We start from the raw sequence: 15,298 nt of genomic DNA, 5'->3' as shown, positions 1-15,298 counted from the left end.
ATGTCGTGCTCTCTGGTGTCATGTCTTGTCTGCATCAAAAACAGAGCACTCCTAAAATTAAAATTTAAAAATGGATCCAAATACTTTTATTCACGTGATTTAAAAAGGGTTCAATGTAAATTGAGTAAACTAATAAAAGTGAAATGTCTTTAAAAATAACTTGCAGGTCTCTAGGTGGTCAAACTAATGAAATGTTAATGTTAAACAATGTCTAATATCAATTGTTTCTAGGACTTTTCCTCAACAGGAAAGAGACAGCAAATACTGTTCAGGACACTTGCCTGCTTTCTTGGTTTTTACAGAATAAGTGAATTAGAGTTAACATGTATGGGATTACTCAAATGTGTATGTTGGTGACATTTGATTAATTTGCAAAATTAAAATGCTCATTGTTAAATAACATCAGGTACTCTTAACTCCTCAAATTCCATGGGGTATCATACTTAAACATTATTGGTGTTTTCATAGGTTGGTAAATTAAAAAGAGTTTAAAATTGGTTTGTGTCATTACTAAAAACAAGGTTATTAAGAGTTATGTTCTAACAGAAAAAAACCTCAACTCGGAGAGTGAGTGTTCCATCTGCTCCCTTACCACTTCCCCCTGCTAGCCCTCCAGTTCTGCAAAGCTCCAAGGAGCTCTTAGACTAGGATTTAGAGCTACCATCTCCCCTTTCACTGTGTTTCAGTTAGAGTTGTTTCAGAATGTGAACAGAAAGGGGTCAACAGGTAGGAAAGAGAGAATAAAAGGTTCTGGGTTTGGAAAGATATTTAATAAAAAGGAAAAGAAAATGTTTCTGGGTAAGAAAGTGCCTGTGTGATGGAATACATGAGGGTCTAAGTAAGTGCTAAGAAAGTCTGTGTGTAAGTAAAGGGCAAGTTTCAACAAGTCTGTGTGTAACTAAGTTGGTTGTGTGTATGTGAGACAGCTAAAGCTATTTAAGATTTTTCCTAAGGTGAAATACTAATGTTCTGATATAAGCCAAAGTTTAAAATATATGGTAAAATAACAAGGATTTCTTAGAAACACTAATTTACTCTTAACTTTGTGTCTATTAAGTCTTATTTTTTAAAACAATTAGTCTTAAAAATTGGGGTTTATACAATTATGGTCAAGCAACTGTTAAGAGTATTGTACTATGTTACAGAGTCTAAATTTTTCTTTAAAAACTGAATTTAGTAAGATTAAAGTGTCAAGGTAACTGTGAAATGGTCACTCCTTGTATATTAAATGTATTCATATTTTCCAGGTATACAAGTTTTTAAAGCAGGAAATTTGTCAAGCTGCTATTCTCCAGAATAAACTTGTCTGTACTGGTAATATTAAACTTAAAGAGTACATTTTATTGGGGATTTATTTCTATCATTTAATTTTCTATTATGGGACAACAATGACTGAGATTGGGGTCCCTGACTTCATGACTGTAGCATGCCTGGTGCCTGGGAGTGTTCCTGTGTAGGAGCACAAGATGCCTAACTGCTGTGGCAGTAGCCTCCCTGGGGAGGCTCTGTACAGGAGTCCTATCAGCTCTTACATTGATATCAGGCACACAGCTCTTGGGCAGAAAGAAATTGTTTTGCTAGATAACCAGTGTTTCATCAGTTCCCTTCTCTAGATTCCTGCCCACCTTACAGTAACTTTGGACAGTGGACTTCTTTGAGAGCTACACAGAGTTCCTAACATTGCACTTTGCAGTTGTGGGAAAAAGTTATGTAGATGGTCTAGTCTCTGTAACTCTCCTGAAAACAAAGAATAATGCTTACATAGTCTTTAACTTAATAATAAGACATGTATAAATGTTGCTAACATAACTCTTTAGATCTGCATTTCCATCAGAGAACAGAGCTCCATCTGATCTCAGCTTAATCTTCAAAATCTGTGTTTATAAACCTTTATTTTCTAATACTCCTTTGACCCTCACTGAACTTGAAAATTTGGTCATGCTGGTCATGACAAAAGGGGCAAAAATTAGTTTTAGGATTAGAACATTTTACTTAAGACTTGTGAAGAGCCCTGCCTTATCTGAGATAAGGCTCTGCCTCACCCTGCTACATATTAGAATGACTCCAAAGTAAGCCAGACTTTAACTCATTTAAAGTTGTGCTCAAAAGTTTGATGTTTGTTGTAAAGATTACTGTGATCTCAAACAGGGTATATAATGTAGAACTCAGCCAAAATTCAAGATAACTATTATACAAGCTAAATATGTTTTTACTCTTGCTAATTTCATTTTGTAAAACTGTTGCCTGTTACTATTTTGCAGAAGTAGCTGCTTCCAGAACATACAACCTAGGTAACTTGTGATAATAGGCCATCACCTTCAAAACAGATAGTATGTGGTAGTACTTTAATAAAAGTGTAAATGACTGTAATGTTATGGACATTAAAGTTAAAGCCCAGTACTCTTACTGTATGACTGGTGAGACTGGCTTGCTGGATGATTACGATCAAACTTAGAAATTGGAATTAAATACAGAGGCCAAGAAAAAAAAAAAAAAAACAGTATCTTGCCCTCAAAGTCAGCCTGAACCCAGGGAATAAGAGAACTTCTCTAAGGAGCGCTGCTGCAACTCTGGGTCACACAACCTCCTGATCAAGGAGATTGTTGAGACTAGAGGATGAGAATCGCTCAGTGCATCTGCTGCAGAGGAGGGTCATGGAAAAAGGGAGACACCCCTAATGCTTTCAAGGAAAGCCACCTCATCGAGAAGACCCTGCCTAACCAATGGCACTAATGGAGCTAAGAAGCTGCTCTTAAGTTCTCTATGAGTGGCCCCTGTGGAAACTCAGCTGACTCTTTAACAAGACAGGAACCAGGTCAATTTGACCAGCTTGGTCTTGGACACCCAGCAAAACAGTTAAAACCAAAATATAGCCATTCTTGGGCATTTAAAAGAAATAATAGTTAAAAGTAACTTAAGATGTACACTTGTGTTAACCCACTAAAATTAAGAGTGGAAGCTACAAAAGAAAGATTCTTAGGCAAATGTGCCTGATAACTATCAAGGGAAACTGCCAGAGTCAGAAGTTTTTAGTCAGTTTAAGGCCTACAGACCTTCCTAAGCTATACAGGTAGACTTGATCTATGTTTGCTCGTATGATTACCTAGCCCTAAGTAACAGAAGTATAGAGATCTCTACTAAACACAGGTTATACCAATAAGGGATATTTTACAAAAATCAGATGACATTAAGTAGCTTAACTATATTTTCTGGGGACCTCAATGACATTAAGAGTTAAATATTGTGTTTACATTCCTGATAACTTGTACAATGTTAAAGTCCCCAAATAAAGGCCTTGTCCTCTCCAGCCTTTGCTAGGCCTAGTTATGGGAACAATTTCTCAGTTCTTCCACCTCCTGGTGAGAGATTGACTTCTGTCATTTTCATGATACTCAGTGGCAAGTTTCAGATGCTGCAAAATTTACTTTGTACTAATCTCATTTCAGTACTCATGTCTTTTTGTTCTTCTATCATAGAAGCACCCACCCCCAGATGAGTTTACAGCCTGCTCTTCCCCAACCAGACTTCTACCTTGGACCCCTCAGTTGACCCGATTTTAAAAAGGGAACTCCTAACTGCTTGCCCCACGCTGCCCACTTCCAGCTCGAAGAAGTCAGATTGGTCATCGCCCATTTTCCCTACAGCAGTGAAGGAGTTCCTAGTATTAGAGGGGTAAATGAAGTCAGAATAAGGACAGGTAGTTAGTGTAGAAATAGGGAATCGGGTCAATTTGAGGAAATGAAGCCATGAAGCTATCTGCCTTTGGAAGTTGGAGACTGCCCCTGGAAGAATAAAATGTCAAGGATCTCTGGAGCTCATTAATTACCAAATTTACCTGACTTTAAAGACTGTAAGCAAGGAGGTCTATGTGCAGCTCTGGGAGAAAAATGTTGGTTTTATGCTAATCATTCTGGAGTAGTGAGGGAATCCATGGCAAAAGTCAGAGAAGGACTAACAAAAAGAAAGAAAGAATGGGAAACTAGTCAGAACTGGTTTGAATCCTGGTTCAATTTTTCCCCTTGGTTAACTACTCTGGTGTCCACTACAGTGGGACCCCTAATATTGTTGTTACTAGCTTTAACTATAGGACCTTGTATAATCAATAAGTTAATTGCTTTTGTTAAAGATAAAATAAATACAGTACAGCTAGTGGTGCTAAAGGCCCAATATCAGCCCATTAAGCAGCAAGAATTAGAACAGTAGAGACCCAAGATTGGCTCTCTAAATGTTCTTGGAAAGGGGGGATGTTGAGAGCAGGGTGGTATCTGTGCTGCTAACTGTCTCAAGGACAAACAGGACTGCTGGGCCCCTGTGCTTACCAAGGTTGTTAAGAGATATTTGTCCGAGGAATGTGCGGTTGCCTGGAGACCTTATCCGTCAAGGACGGGAGCGGGGCTTAGCCCCGACTCATCTCCTGCATAGTTCACCCCTTCCCTCCTCCCTTCTTCCACTAGGACCGTTCAGTTCTGACAGGACCCAATGAAAATCAAATAGATTGGCCGGACCCAACCAGAGGAGGTTTAGATGTTCAAATGTTAACCAATTAAAAGAACACTGTAAAACCTCTTGCCTTTGATTATAAAAACCCTGCTGACAAGGGCTCGGGGCCTCTCCTAGCTTGCTCTGTGCTCTGGGCTCTGGGATCTGGCTCTGTGCTCTGTGCTCTGGTTCTGGTCACTGTGCTCTGTGCTCTGAGCTCTGTACTCTGTGGATTGTGCTCTGTGCTCTGTGCTCTGTGCTCTTCCTCTGTCTCTTTGCTCTCTGCTTTGGCTCTGGGCTGTGTGCTCTGTGCTAGATCCACTGGTTCTGTGCTCTGTGGGCTGTGCTCTGTGCTCTGCACTCTGTCCTCTGGGCTCTGTTCTCTGTGGTCTGTGCTCTAAGCTCTGTTCTCTGGGCTCTGGCTCTGGACTCCTGCTCTGTGCTTTGGGCTTTGTACTCTGGCTCTATGCTCTGTGCTCTGTTCTCTGGCTTTGGACTTTGGTCTCCGGGCTCCTGCTCTGTGCTTTGGGCTCTGTGTGCTGGCTCTGCTCTCTGCTCTGTTCTCTGACTTTGGGCTTTGGTTTCTGTGCTCTGTGCTCTGGCTATGCACTCTGTGCCCTGTGCTCTGTGCTCTGCACTCTGCACTCTGGGCTCTGGCTTTGTGTTCTGTGCACTGTGCTCTTGTCCTTGTGCTCTGGTCTGTGGTCTCTGTGATCTAGGCTCCAGTCTCTGTGCTCTGTGCTTTGTGCTCAGGCCCTTTCTCTTTGTTCTATGTTCCTGGCCCTGGACTGTCAGCTGTGTGAGCTCTGCTCTAGTTCTCTCTCTTTCTTTTGTGCCCCTGGCCCTGGGCTGTGGGCTGTGGGCTCTGGGCTCTGTGTTCTGGCTCTGTGATCTGTGCTCTGGGTTCTGTTCTCTGGCTGTGTCATCTGTGTCTGTGCTCTGCGCTCTGTGCTCTGACTCTGTGTTCTGGGCTCTGTCTATGTGCTCTGTGCTCTGTACTCTGTGTCTGGGCTCTAGTCTCTGTCTCTCTACCTTGGGTCTGCACTCTATTCACTGTGCTCTGTGCTCTTGACTCTGTGCACTGTGCTCTGGCTCTGTGTTCTGTGCTCTGTATCTGTGCTCTGTTCTCTGTGCCCTGCATTCTGCATTCTGTGCTCTGTTCTCTATGCTCTCTGTACTCTGGATCTGTGCTCTGGGCTATGGATAGGTGCTCTGGTCTCTATGCTCTGTGCTCCCTTATGTGCTCTAATCTCTGGCTCTGGGTTTTGCCACTGTGCCCTGTGCTCTGTCCTCTGGCTCTTGGCTCTGTGCTTTGGACCTGTGCTCTGGGCTCTTTGCTTGGGCTCTGTGCTCTCCACTGTGAGCCTGGGATTTGCCTCTGAGCTCTGGTTCTCTGCTCAGTTGCCATGCTCTGTGCTCTATGCTAAGGCTCTGTGCTCTAGCTGTGTCTTTTGTGCTCTGTTCTGTGTCTCTTTGCTCTGTGGTGTGCACTCTGCACTCTGGTCTCTGGATCTGTGCTCTGATTTTGTGCTCTGTGCTCTGTGCTCTGTGCTCTGGCTCTGTGCTCTGGGCTCTGATTATGTGCTCTGTGCTCTGTACTCTGGGTCTGGGACTCTGTGCACTGCACTCTGTGCTCTTGGCTCTGGGCTCTGTGCTCTGACCATGTGCTCCGTGCTCTGAGTTCTATGCTATGGCTGTGTGCTCTGTGCTCTGTGCTCTGCACTGTGAGTCTGGGTTCTGGCTCTGGGCTCTGGCTCTCTGCTCAGTCTCTGCTCTCTGTGCTCTTGTCTCCATGCCCTGTGCTCTGTGCTCTGTGCTCTCTGCTCTGTGCTCTGTGCTTGGGCTCTGGCTCTGGACTCTGGCTCTGTACTCCGCACTTTTTGCTATGGATTCTTGCTGTGAGCTCTGGATTCTGGTCTCTGTGTTCTCTTTCTGTACCCTGGATCTGTGCTCTGGGTGCTGGCTCTGTTCTCTGGTCTCTGTGCTATGTACTCTGGTCTCTGTGCTCTGTGCTCTACATTCAGTGCTCTGGGCTGTAGCCCTGGGCTCTGGCTCTGTGCTCTGGGTTCTGTGATCTGTGCTCTGGTCTCTGTGATCTCTGCTCTGTGCTCTGGCTCTGTGCTCTGGCTTTGTTGTCTGGGCTCTGGGCTCTGTGCTCAGGGCTCTGTGCTGTGTTCTCTGTTTTCTGTGCTCTGGGGTCTGTGCTCTCTGTTCTGTCTCTGAGCTCTAGTCTCTGGAATCTGGGCTACTCTGTGCTGTGGTCTCTGTCTCTCGGTTTTAGCACTGTGCTTTGTTCTCTGTTCTCTGGTCTCTGTGTTCTCTGCTCTGGCTATTTGCTCTGGGCTCTGGCTCTTGGCTCTTGGCTCTAACACTGTGCTCTGTACTCTGTCCTCTGCACTCTGTGCACTTGGATGTGGCTCTGTGCTGTGTGATCAGACCTCTGTGCTGTGGTCTCTGTGCTCTGTGTTCTGGGCTCTGTGCTCTGTGTTCTGTGCTCTGCACTCTGCTCTGGGCTCTGTACTCTGTGCTCCTTGCTCTGGGCTCTGGGCTCTGGGTTCTTTTTCTGTACTCTGGGTCTGTGCTCTTGGCTCTGTATGTGTGCTCTGGCTCTGTGCTCTATGGTCTGGTCTATGTGCTCTGGCTCTGTTTTCTGGGCTCTGGGTCTGGTCTCTATGCTCTGGTCTCTGTGCTCTGGGCTCTGTGCTCAGGGTTCTGGGCTCTGTTCTCTCTGCTCTGCACTCTGTTTTCTGGGCTCTGGCTCTGTGCTCTGGGCTCTGGGCTCTGTGTTCTGTGCCTTTTGCTCTGCACTCTGTGCTCAGGGCTCTGGCTCTGGGTTCTGGGCTCTGGGCACTGTGCTCTGTGATCTGTGCTCTGTCTCTTCACTCCAGCTCTGTCCTCTGGATCTGAGCCCTTGACTCTGAGCCCTGTACTCTGGACTCAGTGCTCTGGCCTTTGGCTCTGTGCTCTGGACTTCAGGCTCTGTGCTCTGAACTCTGTCTCTGTTCTCTGGTTCCTGGCTCTGTGCTCTGTGCTCTGGACTATGTGATCTGGCTTTGTGCTCTGCACAGTGTGCTCTGGGCTCTGGCTCTGTGCTCTGTGCTTTGTTCTCTGCACTCTGGGCTCTCTCTCTGTTCTCTGTGCTCTGTGCTGTGAGCTCTGGGATGTGGATTCTGTGATCTGTCTCTGTACTCTGGATCTATGCTCTGAGCTATGTGCTCTCTGCTCTTGTCTCTGTACTCTGTGCTCTGTGTTCAGGGCTCTGGCCATGGGCTCTGTACTGTGGTCTGTTGCTTCTGAGCTCTGTGCTCTCTGCTCTGTCTCTGAGCTCTGGTCTCTGGTATCTTTGCTCTGTGCTCTGGGTTCTGGGCTTTGGTCTCTGTGTTCTGTCTCTCTACACTTGGTCTGGGCACTGGACTCTCTGCTCTCTACTCTGGTCTCTGTGCTCTGTGCTCTGAGCACTGTACTCTAGGCTCTGTGTCCTGGGTTTTGTCTCTCTACTCTGGGTCTCTGCTCTGGGCTCTGGCTGTGTGCTCTGGCTCCATGCTGTGAGCTCTGGTCTCTGTGCTCTGGAACTTTTCTCTGGGCCTGGGCTCTGAACTCTGTCTCTGTTCTCTGAGTCCTGTCTCTGTGCTCTCTGCTCTGTGTTCTACACTCTGCACTCTGGGCTCTGGCTCTGGGCTCTGTCTCTGTTTTCTGTGCTTTGTTCTGTGAGCCTGGGATGTGGGTTTTGTGTTCTGTCTCTGTACTATGGATCTATGTTCTGGGCTCTGTGCACTGGGCACTGTGCTCTGGTGTCTTGTCTCTGTGCTATGTTCCTGGTCTCTGAGGTCTGTGCTCTGTGTTCCATCTCTGAACTCTGGTCTCTGGGCTCTGTGCTCTGATCTCTGGGCTCTTTGTTCTCTGCTCCGGGTTCTGTGCTCTGGGCTCTGTGCACTGACCTGTGTGCTCTGCACTCTGGGCTCTGAGCTCTGGCTCTGTGCTCTGCCCTCTGAGCTCTTGGTTTGGGCACTTTGATCTGGGTTCTTGGCTCTGTACTGTCATCTCTGTGCTCTGTACTCTGTGCTGTGTGCTGTGTGCATGGGCTCAGAGCAGAAGACCAGAGCCAGAACACAGAGCACTAGGCACAGAGCACAGGGCATGGAGAACACAGCAGGCAAACATATCCAGATCCCAGACGGCAGACTGACGAGTGCAGAGCGTAGAGCCAGGACACAGAGTACAGAAACAGAGCCAAGAGACAGTGCCCAGAGGACAGATCCCAGAGCACAGAGCACAGAGCACAGAGCAGAGTAGGAGCCCAGAGACAGAGCCCAGGACACAGTGTGCAGAGCACAGAGCAGAGAGACTGATATAGAAGAGACAACACAAAACACAGAGACAAGACCCAGAGTACAGAGACAGAGTTCAGACCACAGAGAACAGAAAACAAAGCCCAGAGCACAGAGCCAGAGCCCAGAGCACAGAACCCAGAACACAGAGTCAGGGCACAGAAAAGAGATCGAAGAGCAGAGAGCACAGATTGCAGAGAACAGAACACAGAGGGAGAGCACTGATCCAGAGCCTAATGCACAGAATGCAGAGCACAGAGCACAAAGCACAGAGCAGAGATACCAGAACACAGAGTACAAAGCAGAGAACCAAGACCCAGAGTACAAAGAGAGAGCCGAGAGCCAGAGCCCACAGCACATAGAGTAGAGCACAGAGTGCACAGCACAAAGCAAGATCACAGAGCACAAAGTAGAGATCCAGAGCACAGAGCACAGAGTGCAGAACACATAGCCAGAGCACAGAGCACAGAACTCAGAGCAGAGTCAGACCACAGAGCACAGAGCACAGAGCACAGAGAAAGAGCCCTGATCCAGAGCTCATAGTGCAAAGTGCAAAGCACAGAGCAAAGAACACAGAGCCAGAGCACAGAGAAAAGAGCCAGAGTCCAGAGTATAGAACCCAGAGCACAGAGCATAGAGCACAGAGCACAGGGTCAGAGCACAGAGCAAGAGCACAGAGCAGAGAGTACAGAGCCAGAGACCAGAACACAGGGCACAGAGCACAGAACAGGAGCCCAGCTCCAAAGCCCAGAGCACAGAGTTTAGAGCATAAAGCTAAGAGACCAGAACACAGTGCAGGGAGCCCAGAGTGCAGAGACAGAACAGAGCTCCAAGCCCAGTGCTCATAGCTAGAGCCAGAGTAAAGAGACATAGCACAGAGCATGGAGCACAGTGAACAGAGACCAGAGCACAGACCCAGAGCACAGACCCAGAGCCCAGAAAGCACCATACAGAGCAGGGAGCCAGAGCAGAGAACACAGAGAACACAGCCAGAACCCAGAGCCCAGAGCCCAATGCCCAGAGCACACACCACAGACCACAGAGCACAGAGACAGAGCCCAGGGCACAGACACAGAGCACAGAGAACAGAGCACAGAGACCAAAGATCAGAGACCACAGAAAAGAGCAAGGAGCAGAGACACCAGAGTACAGAGACCAGAGAACAGAGACCAGAACACAGAGCATAGAGCACAGAGAACAGAACCAGAGCACAGAGCACAGAGCCCACACCCAAAGTACAGAGACAGAACAAAGAGCCCAGAGGCCAGAGCTCAGAGCCAGAGCAAGAATACAGAGACAGAGCACAGAGATCAGAGCACAGTGACCAGAGCACAGAGCACAGAGCACACAGGAGAGCCAGAGCACAGAACCAGAGAACATAGTACAGATTGCAGGACTCAGGGCAAGAACAAATTGCCAGAGCACAGAGCCAGAGACCAGAGTGCAAAGTGCAGGGGACAGAGTACAGTACACAGAGTCAGAGCCCAGAACCAGAGCACAGAGCACATAGCACAGAGCAAAGAGCAAAGATCACAGAGCACAGGACACAGAGCATGGATCCAGAGGACATAGCACAGAGCACAGAGCCAGATCACAGAGCACAGAGCACAGAGCACAGAGCCAGAGTACAGAGCAAAGAACACAGAGCACAAAGCAGGAGCCCAGAGCAACAGCCCAGGACACAGAGTGCAGAGTGCAGAGCACAGAGACTGAGATAGAAGAGACAGCACAAAGCACAGAGACAAGACCCAGAGTACAGAGACAGAGGACAGAAAAGAACCCAGAGCACAGAGCGAGAGCACAGAACACAGAGCACAGAGTACAGATCAGGAGCCCATAGCCATAGCCCAGAGTGCAGAGTTCAGAGCAGAGAGCACAGAGCATAGAGTCCAGAGTGCAGTGTGTAGAGCACGGAGCATAGAGCCAGGGCACAGAGTACATAGACAGCACAGAGCCAGAGCACAGAGCACAGAGCAGAGCATGTAGCCCAGAAAACAGAAAACGGACCCAAGAACACAGAGTGCAGAGCACAGAGCACAGACTACAGAGACAGAGCACAGAGAGCAGAGCACAGTGACCAGAGCCACAGAGCACAGAGCAGAGCCAGAACCCAGTGTCAGAGACCATAGTGCAGATTGCAGGACCCAGAGCAAGAACAAATTGTGAGAGCATAGTGCCAGAAACCAGAGTGCAGAGAGCAGAGCATAGATCACAGAGAACAGAACCAGCACAGAACCAGATCCAAGAGTACATACTGCAGATCACAAAGCAAGATCACAGGGCCAGAGCACAGAGTACAGAGAACAGAGCAGGAGCCCAGAGGCAGAGACCAGTATGCACACAGCAGAGAACAGAGCACAGAGGACAGAATCAGGACCCAGAGTACAAACAGAGTTCAGAGCCCAAACCAAGAGTATTGGGACAGAGCCCAGAGCCAGAACCCAGAGCACAGATCACAGAGCCAGCACACAGAACACAGATCACAGCACAGAGCAGAATGCAGAGCACGGAGCACAGAACACACAACCAGAGAGAAGAACCAGAATCACAATCGCAGAGTGCAGAACACAGAGAACATAAGACAGAGCCCAGAACCCAGAGCACAGAGCACAGAACACAGAGCCAGAGTGCAGAGCCACAATCCAATGTGCAGAGTGCAGAGCACAGAGAACATAGACAGATCTCAGTGCACAGAGCACAGAGCCAGAGCCCAGAGCACATAACCCTGCCCACAGAGTACAGAGCATAGAGCACAGAGTGCAGAACACAGAGCACAGAGCAGGAGCACAGAGCACAGTGCACACAGTACAGAGTGCAGAGTGCAGAGCACAGAGCACAGATGTGAGCCAGAGCACTGGTCCATAGCCGAGAAAGCAGAGTGTGGAGCACAGACCACTGATCCCAGAACCCAGAGCACAGAACCAGAGCCCAGAGTCCAGAGCACAGAGAGCAGAGTACAGAGCACAGAGCACAGAGCCAGAGTCCAGATCACAGAGCACAGAGAGCAGAACACAGAGCACAGAGCCAGAGCCCAGAGAACACAACACAGAGTTCAGAGCACAGAGCCCAGAGCAGAGAGGCCAGAGCAAAGAGCACAGAGCATACAGCACAGAGCACAGATCCAGAGTACAGAGAGAGAGCCCAGAGCCAAGAGCTCAGAGCCAGAGCCTGAGTAAACAGACAGAGCACAAAGTGTGAATCAAGAGTCCATAGTGCGGTGCAAGGAGAACAGAGCACAGAGAACAGAGTGCAGACAGAGAGCCAGATCCCAGGGCACAGAGTACAGAGTACTGAGTAAGAGCACAGAGCCTAGAGCACAGAGCTGAGAGCTAGGAGTGCAGAGCACAGAGCACAGGGCACAGAGCCAGATCCCAGAGCACAGATCACATAGCACAAAACACAAGACCAGAGCACAGAGCACAAAGCACAGAGCCATGTCCCAGGGACCACAGACAGAGCCCAGAGCCCAGAGCAAAGAGCCCAGAGAACACAGCAAAGACACAGCACACAGAGCCAGAGTACAGAATTCAGAGCACATAACACAGAGCACGGAGCACAGGGAACAGAGACAGAGCCTAGAGCCAGAGCACAGAGCACAAGTTGCAGGGCACAAAGCACAGACACAGAGCCAGAGCACAGAGCACAGAGCACAGAGCCAGAGCACAGAGAACAGAATGCAGAGTGCAGAGCATAAAACACAGCACAGAGCCAGAACCCAGTGCACAGAGCAGAGAGCACAGGGACAGAACACAGAGCACAGAGCACAGAGCTCAGAGACAGAGCCAGATTACAGAGAGAGAGCACAGAACACAAAGCACAGAGCCCCAAGTGTAGAGTGCAGAGCACAGAGCCACAGACCAGAGCCAGAGTCCAGAGCACAGAGTGCAGAGTGCAGAGTCCAGAGCACAGAGCACAGTGTACAGAGCACTTAGTCAGAGCCCAGAGCACAGAGCACAGAGCCCAAAGCCAGAATCCAGAACACAGAGCACAGATCCCAGAGAACTCTGAGAGAACACAGCACACAGAGCACAGTGACCAGAGCTCTGTGATCTGTCTCTGTACTCTGGTTTTGTGCTCTGTACCCTGTGCTCTATGCTCTTGGCTCTGGGCTCTGGACTCTGGGATCTGTGCACTGGGCTCTGGCTCTGGGCTGTGTCTTTGTGCAGAGCACAGAGCCAGAGTACTGAGAGAAAACACAGAGCCCAGAGCCCAGAACTCAGAGTCAGAACCTGAGTACCCAGAGCCCAGAGTGAGAGCCAAGAGTGCATAGAGTATAGCAAGGAGAACAGAGTACAGAGCACAGAGCACAGAACACAGAGCACAGAACCAGATCACAGAGCACAGTGCCAGAGCCCAGAGCACCAAAGCCAGAGCACAGAGTGCAGAGCAAAGAGCATAAAGCAGAGAGTCAGTACACAGAGCACAGATTACACAGCACAGAGCACAGAGTGTAGAGCAGAGAGCACAGAGCAGAGAGCAAGAGCACTGATCCAGATCCCAGAGCACTCAGTGGAGAGCACAGAACCAGATCACACAGCCAGAGCACAGAGCACAGAGTACAGAGCAAAGAGCACAGGGCACAGAACCAGAGCTCAGAGCACAGACGGTAGAGCACAGAACACAGAGATACAGCACAGTTCAAAGAGCACATAGCCAAGACCCAAAGTACAGAGACACAGCACAGAGTCCAGGGCCAGAGTATTGAGACAGAGCACAGAGTCAGAGCCCAGAGCACAGAGATCAGAACACAGGGTGCAGAGCATAGAGCCAGAACATAGAGCATAGAGCACAGAGCAAGAGCACAGAGCAGAGCACAGAGCACAGAGCAGAGAGCCATAGGCCAGACCCAGAGCCCAGAGTGCAAAGTGCAGAGCACAGAGTATAGATCTCAGAGTCAGAACCCAGAGACAGAGCCCAGGGCCTGTAGACAAAGCACAGTGCACTGAACACAGAACCTGGAGCCAGAGTACAAAGAAACAGACCAGAGTCAGAGCCCAGTGCACAGAGCCTAGAGCACAGAGTACAGAGTGCAGAGCACAGAGCACAGAGAACAGACCCAGAGTACAGAGACAGAGCACAGAGCACCGAGCACAGAGGCCAGAGGACAGCATGCAGAGCACAGAGCACCAACACAGAGCCTAGAGCACAGAGCACAGAGCTCAGTGCACAGAGCACAGAGAGTAGAGCACAAAGCACAGAGCATTGAGTCAAGTCCCAGAATACAGAGAAAGAGCACAGAGCCTAGACACAGTATTGAGACAAACCCCAGAGCCAGAGCCCAGAGCACAAGCCCAGAGAACACAACACAGAGCACAGAGCACAGAGCACAGAGCACAGAGCACAGAGCCAGAGCACTAATCCAGAGCCCAAAGAGCAGAGTGCAGAGCACAGTGCACATACCAGAGAGCCAGAGCACTGATCCAGAGCCCAGAGCACAGAGTGGAGAGCACAGAGCCAGATCACATAGTTCGGGCACAGAGGATATAGCCCAGAACCCAGGGCACAAAGCACAGAACCTAGAGAGCAGAGCAGGAGCACAGAACTAGAGCCCAGAGCACAGAGTGCAGAGCATGGAGCAGAGAGCACAGAGACAGGACCCAGAAAACAGAGACAGAGTTCAGAGCCCAGACCCAGAGATTTGAGACAGAGTCCAGCGGCAGAGCACAAAACAGAGCATACAGCACAGAGTGCAGAGCACAGAGCCAGAGCACAGAGCACAGAGTACAGAAACAGAGCCCAGAGTCAGAGCACAGATCACAGAGTGCAGAAGACAGAGTAGAGTGCAGAGAGCCATATCCCAGAGACAGAGCTCAGGGCACATAGCCAGAGAACAGAGCACAGAACTCAGAATACAGAGCACAAAGCACAGATCAGGAGCCTTGAGCCAGAGCCCGTAGCACAAAGTGCAGAGCACAGAGGACAGAACTCAGAGCCAGAGCACAGAGCACATGCCAGATCCAGAGTACAGAGACAGAGCACAGAGTCAGAGACCAGAGACCAGAGCACAGAGCACAGAGCACAGAGAAGGAGCCCAGCTCCAGAGCCCAGAGTGCAGAGTGCAGAGCACAAAGCACAGAGACCAGAGCACAGAGTAGAGAACCCAGGGCTCACAGCCAGAGACAGAGTACACAGACAGAGCAGATAGCACAGTGACTAGAGACCAGTGCAAAGAGCAAAGAGCACAGAGACCAGAGCACAGAGCCAGAGCACAGATCCAGAACCCAGAGAGCACAGTGCAGAGCACAGAGCCAGAGCACTGAGAAGGGAGCAGGAGCCCAGATCCAGAGCCCAGAGTGCAGAGTGCAGAGCAGAGGGCACAGAGCACAGAACCAGGACCCAGTGTACAAAGACAGAGTTCAGAGCCCAGACCCAGGTTATTGACACATTGCCCAGAGTCAGAGCCCAGAGAGCAGAGTGCAGAGCACAGAGTATAGAGCACAGAGCCAGAGGCCAGAGCCTGAGCCCAGAGCCAAGAACTAAAGTAGAGAGAC

The sequence above is a fragment of the Sciurus carolinensis genome, assembly GCF_902686445.1.
Source record: "Sciurus carolinensis chromosome 14 unlocalized genomic scaffold, mSciCar1.2 SUPER_6_x, whole genome shotgun sequence".
In the NCBI taxonomy this organism is placed as follows: Eukaryota; Metazoa; Chordata; class Mammalia; order Rodentia; family Sciuridae; genus Sciurus; species Sciurus carolinensis.
Note: the sequence above shows the minus strand (reverse complement) of the source record.